The sequence below is a fragment of the Aethalodelphis obliquidens genome, unplaced genomic scaffold (genome assembly GCF_003676395.1).
Source record: "Aethalodelphis obliquidens isolate GAN/ISIS:26980383/991018 unplaced genomic scaffold, ASM367639v1 scaffold48, whole genome shotgun sequence".
Classification (NCBI taxonomy): Eukaryota; Metazoa; Chordata; class Mammalia; order Artiodactyla; family Delphinidae; genus Aethalodelphis; species Aethalodelphis obliquidens.
Window position 1 is genome coordinate 6,439,441 of NW_020837992.1, and position 15,147 is coordinate 6,454,587.

Genomic DNA, 15,147 nt, shown 5'->3' on the forward strand with positions numbered 1-15,147 from the left:
CCTTATTTGTAAGATGGAGATAATGACATCTTTCTTAGGGAGTAGAATTGTGAGGTTGAAATGAAACCACATAAGTACTTGTGGATCTCATCAAATCCCGTTCTCTCCCTTTTGCTTGGACTGCCTACTGATTCATCCATGCTACAAATATGTACTGTGCACCCACCGTGTGCCAGGAATTCTTCTGGGCACTTAGGATAGACCTGCTTCCTGCACTTGGAGAATTAGAGTGCATGGGGGAGACAGAAAATAAACAACTAGAAGCTAGATAAAAATATCATTTCAGATGGTGCTAAATGCTGGAAGAAAATAGAGCAGGTCAAGGGGTAGAGCTCTTTGGCTATCCTGTTTCCTCTGCACAGAATGCCCTGTCGCCACTGTGGAACTCTTACCTTTCAAGACCCCCTTCAAATGATCCCCTCCGTGAAATCATCACGGCTCACTATCAAATTTAATCATGGCCTCTCTAGACTTTCCCATTGGCTGTCCAAATCTATCTGTGGGACTGAGGACAAGTGCTCTGTCTTACTCCTTGTTGCACTTTCCAAACCACTATCCACCCTCAAGAAAAGCTCCTTGGATATACTGCAGAGGAGAGCTGACACTATCACCCTGAGAAACTGCCTGATGTGCCAGTTTGTGAGTGGCAAATCCTCGCGTGGAGAGAGAAAAGAAAGGGAGCAGACATCCTGGAACCTCTACAGGGGTCAAATGAACAACCTTCCAAACAAATGGCAGAATGAAACATCCGCACTGTGCATATGGGTGTTTCTAGCAGGAGGGACACTGGTTCTCTTTTCTCGAAAAAGCCCAAGAAGGCTTCCTGCAGGAAGCTGGCTTTCTGGGAGCTACTGGAATGAAGGCCCTGTACATTAAGGACACTGGGGGCTATGAGTCCACCTGACCCTCACTGACCCCCTCAGCCACCTGGGTCACCCATGCTCCAGCACCACAGTGGCAGATTCATCCTTTTTCATTAGGTACTCAGGGTCTGAGCACAGCTTCCCCCTGGAGTCCTCATCATTTCCTAGAAAGTGGCCACCCTGCACCCTGGAATTGGAGGTTTTGCCTATTTTCCTTTCCACCTCCAGCTACACGGGGTGAGGAGGTGTGTTTGACAGGAGGAATGGATGTATCTACAACACCTGTCACAGAGTTCTTCCCAGCCACTGGGTGTGGGCAGGGAGGTGTCCTGGTTGTGTTCCATCTGTTATGAAACCTCAGGCAAAGACAAAATCAAGCTGTGCTGACTCAGCTCCCCTGATCAGAAAAGCAGCTTGGGGCTCTTGGGCACAGAAAGGAATGTAACCCAGCAGCCATCGTTTGTAGGATTGCTTGATGCCCCCCAGGAATCTGAGTTTAGAGGAAACACCAGCCGAGTCCTGGGCTTGCTCCCTCCATGACAGAATTCCAGCTGCACTGCCCCTGAGATCGAGCTCTCAAGAGAGGAAACTGTGGCAGTTTCCTTAAACTGCATCAAAACAAAGCAGTTCTGGTGACTTACCCAGATAGTAATCTACGCTCTGTTTTCATTGCTGTAGATATTCTTGCCAATTCCCACCAAGAAGTTAGCATTCCTTTGTGTTTCTCTGCCTTGGGGAGCACCGGGAGGAAGGTGAAGCAGCATTTTCTAGGCCAAGAGAACTTTGTTGGTTGGTCCCGGAGGAAGAGGACATTGAGGCCGGGCTTGGAGGAAAAGAGGCAGAAGCAGCCAAAGGAAAAGAGTATTGACGGGCTTCCCTGGTAGCGCAGTGGATGAGAGTCTGCCTGCCGATGCAGGGAACATGGGTTCGTGCCCCGGTCCGGGAGGATCCCACATGCCGCAGAGCTGCTGGGCCCGTGAGCCATGGCCGCTGAGCCTGCGCGTCGGGAACCTGTGCTCCGCAACAGGAGAGGCCACAACAGTGAGAGGCCCGCGTACCGCAAAAAAAAAAAAAAAAAAGAGTATTGAGGGCTTCTTCCAGACAGGGAAGGGTATTGCAAAGACCCGCTGTGCCCAAGCCTGGTCCAAAAGCAATGCAAGTGCTCTCTTTCAGAGATCACACAAGTCTGGAAAGTGAGCAGGTCAAAAGAGGCCAGAGTGACTGAAGACCAGTTCAGAAGGCCTTTCCTCGATGTTGTAGACTGTAAGATTCCGTAAGACCTTTGCACAAATCTGGAAAGGGGAGGCCCAGCTGTGACTGAGATTGAATTTCTAGGCAACTCAGAAGGATGAGGTTCAGTACAGATTCAATCTGTTTTGAAGAAATAAAATGAAATCTGATATTGCTTATAATTCTAAATTTTATGGAGCAGGGAATTCCCTGGCGGTCCAGTGGTTAGGACTCTGCGTTTTCACTGCCAGGGGCCTGGGTTTGATCCCTGGGGATCAGGGAACTAAGATCCCACAGGCCACGTTGCATGGCCAAAAATATAAAATAAATTTTATGGAGCAGAATGTATACTTGAATCAAAATATTAGTATAGCACCCCATACACTCTTCCTATGAGTGAACAATAGGGCAGAACTGGGAAGCAAAACCCCAAATGGGACTCAAGGAGCCTTCTTCTCAGCCTTCTAAAAAAAGTCGGGGTGGGGAAGAATTAGGGCCGAGGTGGAGGAGAAGGGTGAGCAACAGACATTCTGGAATGGGGAGGTTTTAGTTTGCTAGGGCTGCCATAACAGAATGTCACAGACGGGGTGGCTTAAACAACAGATATTTATTTTCAATTCTGGAAGCTCAAGATCAAGGTGTCTGCAGAGTTGATTTCTTCTGAGGCCTCTCTCTTTGGTTTGTAGGTGACTGTTCTTTCTCTGTGTCTTCGTATGGTCCCTCTGTGTTTGTCTGTGTCCTAATCTCTTCTTCTTCTTCTTTTTTTATACACCTTTATTAGAGTATAACTGCTTTACAATGTTGTGTTAGTTTCTGCTGTACAACAAAGTGAATCAGCTATATGTATACATATATCCCCCATCTCCTCCCTCTTGAGCCTCCCTCCCACCCCTCTAGGTCATCACAAAACACTGAGCTGATCTCCCTGTGCTATGCAGCAGCTTCCCACTAGCTATCTATTTTACATTTGGTAGTGTATATATGTCAGTGCCACTCTCTTACTACATGCCAGCCTCCCCTTCCCCGCTGTGTCCTCATATCCGTTCTCTACACTGCGTCTTTATTCCTGCCCTGCCACTAGGTTCATCAGTACCATTTTTCTAGATTCCATATGTATGTGTTAGCATATGGTATTTATTTTTCTCTTTCTGACTTACTTCACTCTGTATGATAGTCTCTAGGTCCATCCACCTCACTACAAATAACTCAATTTCGTTTCTCTTTATGGCTGAGTAATATTCCATTGTATATATGTGCCACATCTTCTTTATCCATTCATCTGTCGATGGACACTTAGGTTGCTTCCATGTCGTGGCTATTGTAAATAGTACTGCAGTGAACATTGTGGTACATGTCTCTTTTTGAATTATGGTTTTCTCGGGGTATATGCCCAGTAGTGAGAATGCTGGGTCATATGGTAGTTCAATTTTTAGTTTTTTAAGGAATTTGCATCCTATTTTCCATAGTGACTGTATTAATTTACATTCCCAACAACAGTGCAGGAGGGTTCCCTTTTCTCCACACCCTCTCCAGCATTTTTTGTACCTCTTCTTCTTATAAGGACATAAATCATAGTAGATTAGGGCCCACCCCAATAAAACCCATTTTATCTTAACCACCTTTTTAAAGGTTCTATCTCCAAATTAGTTACAGCTTAAAGTACTTCAACAGTTAGGACTTCAACAGATGGATTTGGGGGAAACACAATTGGTATGGACGACATCTATGGGCTCCCCAGCAGATGGGGAGTGACCATGAGGAAGCATTCATTCTCCTGGCTCCTCCCTGATGGGCTGCTGATAGGCAGTGACTGCTTTCACTCTGAAAACCACAGACCCTGTTGGCCACCCTCTGCTACTACAGCCCACTCTCTGGATTCCCTCCTCTTGCCCTTGGGACACTCCACCTTGTTAATTTCCCCTAACCCTTCCTATACCTTTGTGAATAGACTTTTCATTGATCTCTCCTTCATAACTCATCTAAATGTTCCATGGTTTCCTCTCAGGACTCAGAACTTTCCTATGTGCTAAGTACTGCTATAAATATAAACATACATCTTCGCTTTTTTTTTTTTTTTTGCGGTACGCGGGCCTCTCTCTGTTGTGGCCTCTCCCGTTGCGGAGCACAGGCTCCGGACGCGCAGGCTCAGCGGCCATGGCTCGCGGGCCCAGCCGCTCTGCAGCATGTGGGATCTTCCCAGACCCGGGCATGAACCCGTGTCCCCTGCATCGGCAGGCGGACTCTCAACCACTGCGCCACCAGGGAAGCCCCATCCCCTTTTTTATAAAAAGCTTTATTGAGATATAATTTATATACCATACAATTCACTCATTTAAAGTACACAATTCCATTGTTTTTCGAATATTCACAGATATGTGCAAACATCACCATGGTCATTTTTAGCACACTTCATCAACTTCACAAAGAAACCCCACATCCTTTAGCTATCAACTCCTTTAGCAACCCCCATCCACCTCAGCCCTAAGCAACCACTAATCTACTTTCTGTAGATTTCCCTATTCTGGACATTTCATATGAAAATATTCATATAGTATGTGGTCTTTTGTGACTGGCTTCTTTCATGTACCCTAATGTTTTCAAGATTCTTCTACATTATAGCATGTGTCAATACTCCATTCCTTTTTGTGGCTGAATAATATTCCATTCTATGGTTATACCATCTTTTATTTATACATTCGTCAGTTGATAGACATTTAGATAGTTTTCACCTTTTTGCTACCATGAATAGTGCTGCTGCAAACATTCAGGTACAAGTTTTTTGTTTTCATTTCTCTTGGCTTGGAATTGCTGAGTCATATGGTAAATCTACGTTTAACCATGTGAAGAACTGCCAGACTGTTTTCCAAAGGAGCTGCCCCATTTTGCATCTCTGATGTAATGTAATCAGATTTCTCTACATCCTCACCAACAATTGTTTATTATCTAAACTTTTAATTCTAGCCATCCTAATGGGTGTGAAGTAGTAGCTCATCGTGGTTTTGATTTGCATTTTCCTCATACCTAATTATGCCGAACATCTTTCAATGTGCTTATTGGCATATATGTCTTCTTTTATGCTAACAACTAGTTTATGAGGTAAGTGGCTTATTAGCTCCATTTTACAGATGAGAAGACTGAGGCACAGTGAGGTGAAGTGACTTACCTAAAGTATACGGCTGGTGAGGGTTAGACTAGGATACGAACTCCAGCAGGCAGCTTTCATGTCCCTAACCATTACACAACACTGCCTTTGCATAAAAGAACAAGACCATTTGGGGGGATAGCAGAGCAATAGGGTAGAATAGCCAAGGGACTTTTAAGAAGAGGAATATCTACTACTCACTTTTAAATAGTTTATATGCTGCATATAAATCTCTTTCATCTCCATGTGCGAATGGTTGTTTTATGGAAAGGGGACCAAGTTCTTTCATGTTTGGGTTAAAGCCAGGGTGAAAATAACAGAACAGTCATAAGATATAGGGCAGAGAACAAGAACTCAGCAGGGGCAGAAAGTTAGAGCCAGAGCTGAGCAAGATCATATAGAGCCCCTAGTAATTCACAGAAATCTGGGAGAGGGCTCTCTCTTTGGAATAATCCAGGCAGTTCAAACAAACCTTATCTGGATCCGAAGGGACTGGGAGACCCCAGCTGGGTTTCACTGATAAAGTAGTTTAATAGAAGTATGGCCAGATGTGTCTCCACCTCCTCCCCACTCTACCCCAACCCAGTCCTTAGCCTCTTATCCAAATGGACATGTGGGTGCCAAAGCGCACTCTTTCCTCCTTCTCTCTTTGTATCAACAGTGAACACACTGGCCTTTGTTTCTGACCTTGAAGAGACTGTACAATCAGCATCATTCTCTAAAATATTTCTCAAAGACAGGCCTATAAAAATTCAGAGACGTTAGGGCTTCCCTGGTGGCGCAGTGGTTGAGAGTCCGCCTGCCGATGCAGGGGACACGGGTTCGCGCCCCGGTCCAGGACAATCCCACATGCCGCAGAGCGGCCGGGCCCGTGAGCCATGGCTGCTGGGCCTGCGCGTCCGGAGCCTATGCTCCGCAACGGGAGAGGCCATAACAGTGAGAGGCCCGCGTACCGCAAAAAAAAATTCAGAGGCGTTAGAGGACACCCCATTTAGAAGCTTTCTTCCCTTAAATTCATCCCAGGAATCTTCTCACTTTTCGTCCAAGTACTCCCACCCCCACCCTACACACACACACACACACACACACACACACACACAGACACAAATACACACTCCTCCTGGTTCACTGCCACACTGCCTGATGATTCTCTCTGATTGAGAGGCTAAGCAAGGTAACAAGAAGGGAGGAATGAGTCTGTGAATCAAGTATATTTTCTGAATTTCCATCCTGTATCCCCAGCATCTGTCTGCTGATTTATCAAGAGAACCAGCGATGGTTTAGGAATGATGGACAGTCCTCTGAGGAAGCAGTGCCAGAAGCATGATGAGCAGAAATGCTGAACAAGATGCTGGCTGGAGGGGAAATCAATCTCTGAGGCCGATTAGTTTGGGTGAGAGCCAAGAGAGGCAGAAACTTGTTACAGCTACACTCATCTTTCTTGCTACCTTTTTTTTCTAGATCCTAGAATAAAATTAGATTAGCCTCAGAGCTCCAGGTAGCTAACTGGTCTGAGCATATCATAGCAATGTCTCAATGTAGATGACTATTAAAAAATGCGTAAGATTCATCTTCCCAGTTCATCTGTAAGATATGTAAGGACAGGGCTCTGACCTATCTTCTGTAATTCATGGAGTAACCAGTACAACGCTGGGCCCAAAAGGTCACTAAGCAACTTGCTGAAGTGAATCAGCTTCAAAGTAGAAACAAAAGGAACTTTCATTTTTTGAAAAACAAAAAGACTGTCTAATCTGCCAGCTGAGTCTAAGTCGTTATGATGCACAGAGAATAAGATGGATAATTATAAACAGGGAAGCCCGCAGTGAATTTTGGTGGGGGTGGGGTTCTATAAAATGTTAAAAAACATGACTGTCCTACAGACATGTAGTCAAAGATTTATCTAATTCGTTAGTGAGGGAATCAGCAGGATGACAAAGCCCAGTCAATCAAAGGAGGATACAAGGGACTGTTTCATATGATCCTTAAAAGAAAGGATGTGGAAGTAGGTTCGCAAAGAAGATATAACTAGTTAATGTCATATATGGCAACAAGATCAGACCCTTTGAGGTTATGTTTTCTTTCTGAAAGAATTCATTTGCATTTCTACTGAATAGACGTCATTTGTAGCCTAGCCATATTCTCAAGTTAACATCTAACTTTACAGAGTCTGGGCCCAAATCATTAGTAATTAGTAAGTCTAACTATAAGTTACCTCTCTTTGAGCATCAGATGATCCTTAGGTGGGCTTGTTAGACAATGTGATGGCATGACATTAAATGGCATGTGTAATATTTTTTTGTCTTGTTTCTAAGTTTTAGATAATTTTTCTTTTTTTAAATATTTATTTATTTGGCTGCGTCGGGTCTTAGTTGTGGCACACAAGCTCTTCGCTGCGGCACACAGGCTTCTCTCTAGTTGTGGCACGTGGGCTCTCTAGTTGTGGGGCACGGGCTTAGTTGCCCCATGGCATGTGGGATCTTAGTTCCCCGACTGGGGATCAAACCCGCGTCCCTTGCATTGGAAGGCAGATTCTTAACCACTGGACCACCACCAGGGAAGTCCCTAGGTAATTTTTCTTAATACACAGCTTCACTCCTTATAAGATACCATTTGCCTACAAATAAAGTCACCACACATGATCACAGGTAAGCCTAGAAAATGGTTTTCAGAAGTTATCTAACCCAAACTGCAGACCCTGCCTACTTTCCCTGCCCTCACTCTTTTGCCATTTTCACACCTCCGTCCATGGTCTTTAGTTCATGGCAGTAACCACCCATGTGGAATGAAGAGACTTACCTCTCTCTGTCTGACTTATTTTAAGCCCTATTTACAAGCCAATATTTGTAAGCCAATATTTCCTACTATGGATGGGAATCACAGTTGTTAAGCAAGTGTTTGTTTTCTTTTGCTTTTTCCCTCACAGGCCAAAAGCCATTCCTTTGGATCCCACTCAAGTTTAGGTTGGCTGTGCCAATACCATCAACTACATTGACTATTTTTAGGCAGTGGTATCTGACAATGAGGGAATTGCTTGTTGGATGACTTGGAGTTTATCCCCGCCCTATTGAACCAGGATTAATAAACTCAGCAACAGAGCTTCAGAGGCGGAACTGTCCGCGTCCGAGGATATGGCTTGGGAAGAGCCCGAACTCGCCCTCTGCGGTGCTCTAACACCAGCCGAGACGGGTGAGGGGATTCGCACTGCTAACTGTCAGTGCCACCTGCTCTACCAGCCAGGGATAAAAACAATAGCATTTCACCTGTTCAGCCCCCTTTGCTGTGAACCCTCCAGCCTCGTCATAGCCCTCCCTGATGGTTCCAGGAGACCCCAAGGGGCGTCTCACATGCACACATAGAAGAGTCCTCTGGGTTATCACTAGCACTGGTCATTTTTTTCCAGTCGTGCCCCAGCCTGCTGGGCTGAGGTCTATCAGAGAGCTCGCTTATGCCCTTGAAGCCACCTGGAGGCAACCACAGACCACCACTCATTGTGCCGAAGCCCCCAACTGCAGGCCCACAAATCCCCTGTCTTACGCCCTCCTTGCCCCTGCCAGGTGCTGTGGAACTGCTCACTTAGTTTTAATTCTTTCCTTATTGCAGCCTTTCATCCTAGGACTCAGGCAGGTGTCCTTAGTGCATGGAGGGAGAAGCATCTGCGTGTCTCTCCTCCTCCCACATGGACTTATCCTTTGCTCCATAAGATGAACTCTTTCCTGGGAGACTCATGGGAAAGCCCTCTTAGGAGGCCCAGTGCTATGATTCTCCAAACACGCCCAAGTTTGTCTGAATCCAGGCTGGACAAAGTTCAGGTTCAGGCTGAGACCCCATTACTCCTTCAAATGGACACACATGGGAAAATAGGACATCACCCGGCAGCTCTGAGAGGCTCAGGAATGTTTCCCTGGCAAAGCAGAGGAACACGGGACAGTTTCCTACCTCTTCTGACTCATATCTCTAAAGTGAGCTCTTGTTACTCAGGTGAAGAAAAAGTGAGGTAATGAAGAAGAGATACAGGGCAGTGGAGACCCAGAGCATCATGTCAACTGTGTTGTTAACAAGTCTGGGCAAGTCATTTCCTCTCCCTGGCCTCACTGCCCTCACGTGTAAAATCAGAGTGGTGCTCTGTCTAGATCAGGGGTCGGCAAACCTTTCCTGTAAAGGGCCAGATAAATATTTTAGGCTTTGCGGGTCATACAGTCTCTGTCATAACGACTCAAACCTGCAGTTGTAGCACAAAAGCAGCTACGTATGGACACCATATGGCTGCATTCCAACAAAATATGATTTATAGAAACAGGCAGTGGACTGGATTTGACCCGCAGGCCATAGTTTGTCAACCCTTGGTCTAGGTGGTCTCCAAAGTCTCTTTAAGTTTCAACAGTTCCTTTAGGTTAGAAGTGAATTACTTCGATACCAGACACCAATACATTTAAATGTAAGATCCCAAATGTAAGAACACCACCAGTTTACTTGTTTTTTAGATAACATCTTTTCTTTTGTCTTCCCCAGTGATGAACTGAATTTCAGCTGCATTTATGAAGAGCCTAGAATGTGCCAGGAGGTGCTCATGCTGTAGGGGAATCTAACGATATAATGACTAAATTGTACACCTCAAGTTATTCACAGGGTAATGAAAGAGATAATCAAGTAATTACATAATTACAAAACATTACAATTATTGCGATAATTGTGCTATAATCAGTTATCGAGACAAATCAAGTTCCATTACATCTCAGTTTCAGAGGATAGAGGGGACCGGGTTCAAGGACTTTGCCATGTCACACGTGTAGGATATACAGAAAATCGGCTGGACTACCTGAAGTGCATTCCTGTGAGAACCGATGGTCATGATTTCTCAGAGAAGTCCTGACTCAGGCTGGGACTGGTCCACAGAGCAATGTCATGACAGGTGGCACTTGAGGCCTGAGGGGCGGCCAGTGGAGGTGAAAGTCAGACTTTCTGTAGGTGAGGAGTAGCCTAGGGTACAGAACACGTGAAGGGAACCTCTCATTTTGGAATGCGTCCGCGACATTACATATAAATGGGAAACAGTGGCGAGAGTGTGTGTCAACCCTCACGGGGCACCGTCCCCAGCTCCACAAAGCTTTGTATTTCTTGTTATGCTTCTTTTTTCAGGGAGATGAAGTGTTGGTAGAGGAGATGCTTAGACCACAAGCAAGATATTGTGCCAAGATTTCTGTCTTTGACATATTTATTTCTAAAATGTCATCATGACTTGATATATCCTTTCCATAAAACCTGCAATAAACTCAGCATGCCTTTGACAGTGTGGCTAGAGGATCCAAAGTCTTATCTTAGCCAAGTCTTCAATGGCCACATGTATGTCATTGGAGGAGCAACAGTGCAGATAATTGAAAACACCCTCAACCCATTTCTACTTGACTTTGGGATGCAGTACATTTGTGCAGGAATAAATGTATATTTTTCATATCTTATGGACTCACTGAAGCTTAGAATTTTACCAGAGCCCTTCATCTTACAGATGCTAAATGGCAAGTTTAGTGAAGGGTTATTCAGTACTTGCTTTCAGTCACATAGTTAGTTGATAGAAGAACCAAATTTAGAACCTAGGTCTTCCAATGCTGCCTTCAGAGCTGTAAGAACTGCATTTTATACTGTGACCCAGTGTGCATGCAAGAGCACACCTAAATTCCTAAACTGATGTTTTCTGTTCTTTTCTCCTCCATTCGATTATCACCTTTTAAAAAGTGCTGGTCATGGGCTTCCCTGGTGGCGCAGGGGTTGAGAGTCCGCCTGCCGATGCAGGGGACACGGGTTCGCGCCCCGGTCCGGGAAGATCCCACGTGCCGCGGAGCGGCTGGGCCCGCGAGCCATGGCCGCTGAGCCTGCGCGTCCGGAGCCTGTGCTCCGCAACGGGAGAGGCCGCAACAGTGAGAGGCCCGCGTACCGCAAAAAAAAAAAAAGTGCTGGTCATGACCCACTCAGTTGACTTTACAACCCAGTAAAAGGTCTCAGCTCAGTTTGGTTTTTGATGAACACTGCTCTAGGCATTACTCATATGCCATCACAACCTCACACCAAACGAAAAGGAATACTTTCTTACAACAATATGAACAAATATATCCCTTTAAAAGATTACATGTGTATGCTACATTCCATAAGTGAGCAGAAAGAATTGCGAATATTGGGTTTTCTTGGGTAAAAAGAAGTTTAAATATGCATAAAGGGAGCCACAGATCTGTCAAATATTTTCAAACCACTTTCAAAGATCACTTTCTCCGTGAATTCCTTCCAGACTAAACTCATGGAGCTCTGATCCTCTCAACACTGATGTACATTTTTGCGGTCACTAATCCTAAACCTCATCTTTACCTCATTCCTTCTAGGAAATTGCAAAGAAAAAAAATGCCTATTGGTGTCTGGGAGACTCATGCCCTGCTAATTCCCAAGTCTGTGAGAGGGGGGATGGAGGCGCCAATCTGTAATACAGAGTGACATGTCATCTCTACAGATCCAAATTCTGTATATTTGAGTGCTGAAAATGTAATGGCAGTGCACCAAAAATGTCCAAATCGTGCTGGTCTGGAATGGAACATAGGCTCTTATATGTATATATAATTAGATTTCCAATACCATTGTAGAAACTTTTCAGCCTCTGGACAGCACAGACCAAACTTGATTCAACCTGCCACTAGTACTCCACCCCAAACATCCTTCAGAGTTATACACTTTCAGCAAGGATCCCTTTGAAATTCATTTTGTTTTCTCAGCTACCAGAGCTGCAGGAGGTCATGACTAGGGGGTAAGGAGCAGAAGGGAGAAGCACAGGAAGTAGAGAGCTTGAAAAATCCTTGTGCTGGAGAATCAGTCTACAAATAGGGGAATCACAGCCTGAGACAGTGGACTCCCGGAAGATTGTACAAAATGGCCCTCAGGCCTGATCTGCTCCTTTCGCAGCTTGAACTGTTCTTTCCTAAAGTGGTTTCAATTTCCTCCTTCTCTGAGAGGCGGCAGCAGAACGGAGGATGCCAGGAAGGCAGAGGCCCAGTGCTTTTCTCAGTGGCTGCCCTGGCTGTGCTCTGATAACTGAGCTGATGGGAAAATGGCTCCTAATTAAATCATTTCATAAAAAAGAGACCATTTTCCACCTGAATGCACCCCGCAGCTCTCGTATTGTGTAATTTGTTGTCCTAATAAGCTGGAGAGGTTGAATCCCAAGGTTGTAGCCACTGACGGTCCACAGAAACAGGGTCCATGCTTTGGCAGTGCCCTTGCCCTGTGGAGGGTAATGAGGAAACCTGACAAATGGCAGTTCCTTGTAACAATTCTGTTCACTGGAGACCTGGGGGCTGAGATTTGTGTTTCCCAATCCTTAGGTTTAGGATGATTCTATGTCACTGAGATAAAACAAACCCAGAAAAAAAGTCTCTGTGCCTTCTGTTAACTGAAAAAGAAGCAGGAGAGGACTTTTTGTTTTTTTGTTCGTAGATCTTGAAGTGATGGGGAAAGGAGGGTACTCCTTCAGCTATATTTGAACAGAAACATGGGAAATCTTCACCTCTGTTCAGCTGCACGGTCTTAGGACAGCTGGAGGGGCGATGCCACCCAGTGTAAGTCTGTGGACTCTGAAGGTAGACCAAGTGTCAGTTCCTGCTCTAACACTTAGCAGCTCTGTGGCCCTGGGCAAGTTGTGGCCTTGGGCAAGTTGTGGCAATCGCTTTAAGCCTCATTTTCCTCACCTGTCAGAAGACAAGAATAACACCTCCCTCTTGGGGTGGTAGTGAAGAATAAAGAAGATTGTATTTGAAGAGTGTGTGCAATAGAAAACACTTATTAAATGGTAGAGAGAGAGACCGTTTTCTCCACGTTACAGAAGAGGAAATGGAGGATTAGAGAAATTAAGTAGTTTGAACAAGGTCATAAAACTAGTGAGCGGTAGGGTCAGGGTTTTGTTTGACTCTAAATCCAAGCACCATGGTTTCACTGTTGGTGCGCATCGAAGCAAACATTTAAATACATACAGTTTTAGGGCTTCCCTGGTGGCGCAGGGGTTAAGAATCCACCTGCCAATGCAGGGGACACGGGTTCAAGCTCTGGACCGGGAAGATCCCACGTGCCGCGAAGCAACAAAGCCCATGCACCACAATTATTGAGCCTGTGCTCTAGAGCCCGCGAGCCACAACTACTGAGCCCGTGTGCCACAACTACTGAAGCCCGTGTGCCTAGAGCCCGCGCCCTGCAATGAAGAGTAGTCCCCGCTCGCCGCAACTAGAGAAAGCCCACACGCAGCAACAAAGACCCAACACAGCCAAAAATAGATAAATAAAATAAATAAATTTTAAAAATAAATAAATAATACATACATACAGTTTTACTGGCTGTGAACTGAGCAGAAGTATTCTGATCTGTCTAGAGAAGGCCCATCACAGACCATACAGATTATACTCACTGGGGTGTATCTTGGCAAAGATGATGCCAATTCCCTTTGGTTCTTGGGCCCAGCTTGCTCAAGGATTCCATTGCTCAGAGTCCCTGAGCCCATTTCTCTCTAAATGCTGGAACATTTGGTCTCTTGGGTACCCTGTATCCAGAGTCTGCGGCTTCACTTTTTTTCTTTAGCATCTAAAAAATATTTCTTCTCTTATTTCCTGAAACCCAAAAGAAAATTGGTGGTCCTGGCTCCCTGCCTTTTTACCTCCACTTTTCTCTCAAGTTTCTGTTTTAGTTTGGCTTCAGTGGAAAATTCCACTGCGGCCTTCTATGGATGAATGCAGACTCTTTAATTATATTGAATTTACAGAGATCAATTTTTATAACCCTAACAGTGTTAGTTCCTGAGTTCCTCTGCTTGTTAGATGATCGCGGACGCATTCCTCTGGGTCCAAAAGACCCTCAGGGAGGCTAATTGACAGTGGCCAGGCATCTGTCATGAGTCATTTCTATCGTGTTGGAAAAGAGAAATTTATGGCTTTGATCAATATGTATCCTTAGGGCTCGGCATCTCCTGATTCCATTCTCTTGCCGGCACTCTGGAGCAAAAGCATTTTTTTCCTTTTCTATTGGAATAAATTCCTCCTTGCTACAGTTTCTCTGAGGGCCTTGACTGCAAAATAAATCAGAAACCGTACCATAATTTGGGCTCTGTTAGTTCTCTTTCTCCCTCCTGATTTTCTTGCCTTCCCCTCCTTCCTTCCTTTTTCTTTTTCCCCCCTTCCTTCACGTGCCTTGCTCTTCTACCCTCTCCCTCCCTCTTCTTATCATCTCTCTCTGAATTACTCCATTCTTTTCAATTCAATAAATGTTGATTAGATACCCAATCATTTGGGCTAGGTAACTGAGCATCCAAAAATGAGAATGTATCTGCCCTCAAGGAACCCATAACCTACAACCTAATAGAAACTTTTCCTATATTGCCTTTCTTTTTCCAGTTCATACTGAGGACTGAAAAAAATCTAGATATTATTTAGGGTCAGTAAAGATTATCACAAAATGTCAAAAACACTTTGAGAATTATGTGTGGATTAGTCATTCACACATTAGTATGAATTAATTCAGGAAGATTGCTTTCTCTCATACCTAGTTAAGCGGCTGCCCTGTAAGAATAAAGATTCTTGTTGGAGAAGGAGAAGTGGGGAATTGGGGATCACAAAAAGTTGGAGGTTGGCAGCTTCAGGAAAGCACTTCAAACAGAATATGGACACTGTTTATTAAGAGAGAAATTTGTTTCACCCCAAGGCTTGTCAAACATCTCTGTGAACTGTTGTCATAATTTGAACCAAGGCTGAATCAGAGAATTTGGTGGGCTTATAATTTTTATTTCCTCAGCTGTAAAAATTTTTGACCCTACTCTCAGCAACAGTAGATGGAACTTGTTTACTGAATATCTCCCCCACTAGACTGTAAGCTCCATGAGATCAGGACATCATCTGT

General features: G+C 44.7%; 1 long non-coding RNA gene across 1 annotated transcript; it reads left to right on the forward strand.

Annotated features, from left to right (window-relative positions):
- The first annotated feature begins 6,161 nt into the window (after nucleotides 1-6,161).
- LOC113607362 (uncharacterized) lies at nucleotides 6,162-10,527 on the forward strand. Its single transcript, XR_003427922.1, has 2 exons — nucleotides 6,162-6,628; nucleotides 9,745-10,527. It is a non-coding gene; the product is annotated as an uncharacterized LOC113607362 (long non-coding RNA).
- The last annotated feature ends 4,620 nt before the right edge of the window (nucleotides 10,528-15,147 follow it).